Raw genomic sequence first — 247 nt, 5'->3', positions numbered from 1 at the left:
TAGGCAGAAATTACCTCAAAAGAGACAAGATCCTGGGAAGTTCTTGATGCCTTGTATAGTAGGCACCATGACCTTTAAGAAGGCTCTGTGTGACCTAGGGTCAAGCATAAACCTCATGCCTCTCTCTGTAATGGAGAAGCTAGGGATCTTTGAGGTACAAGCTGCAAGAATCTTACTAGAGATGGCAGACAATTCAAGAAAACAAGCTTATGGACTTGTAGAGGATGTTCTGGTAAAGATTGAAGAC

Source organism: Arachis duranensis, chromosome 6 (assembly GCF_000817695.3).
Source record: "Arachis duranensis cultivar V14167 chromosome 6, aradu.V14167.gnm2.J7QH, whole genome shotgun sequence".
NCBI lineage: Eukaryota > Viridiplantae > Streptophyta > Magnoliopsida > Fabales > Fabaceae > Arachis > Arachis duranensis.
The sequence above is the reverse complement of the archived record's forward strand: the minus strand, read 5'-3'. Positions refer to the sequence as shown.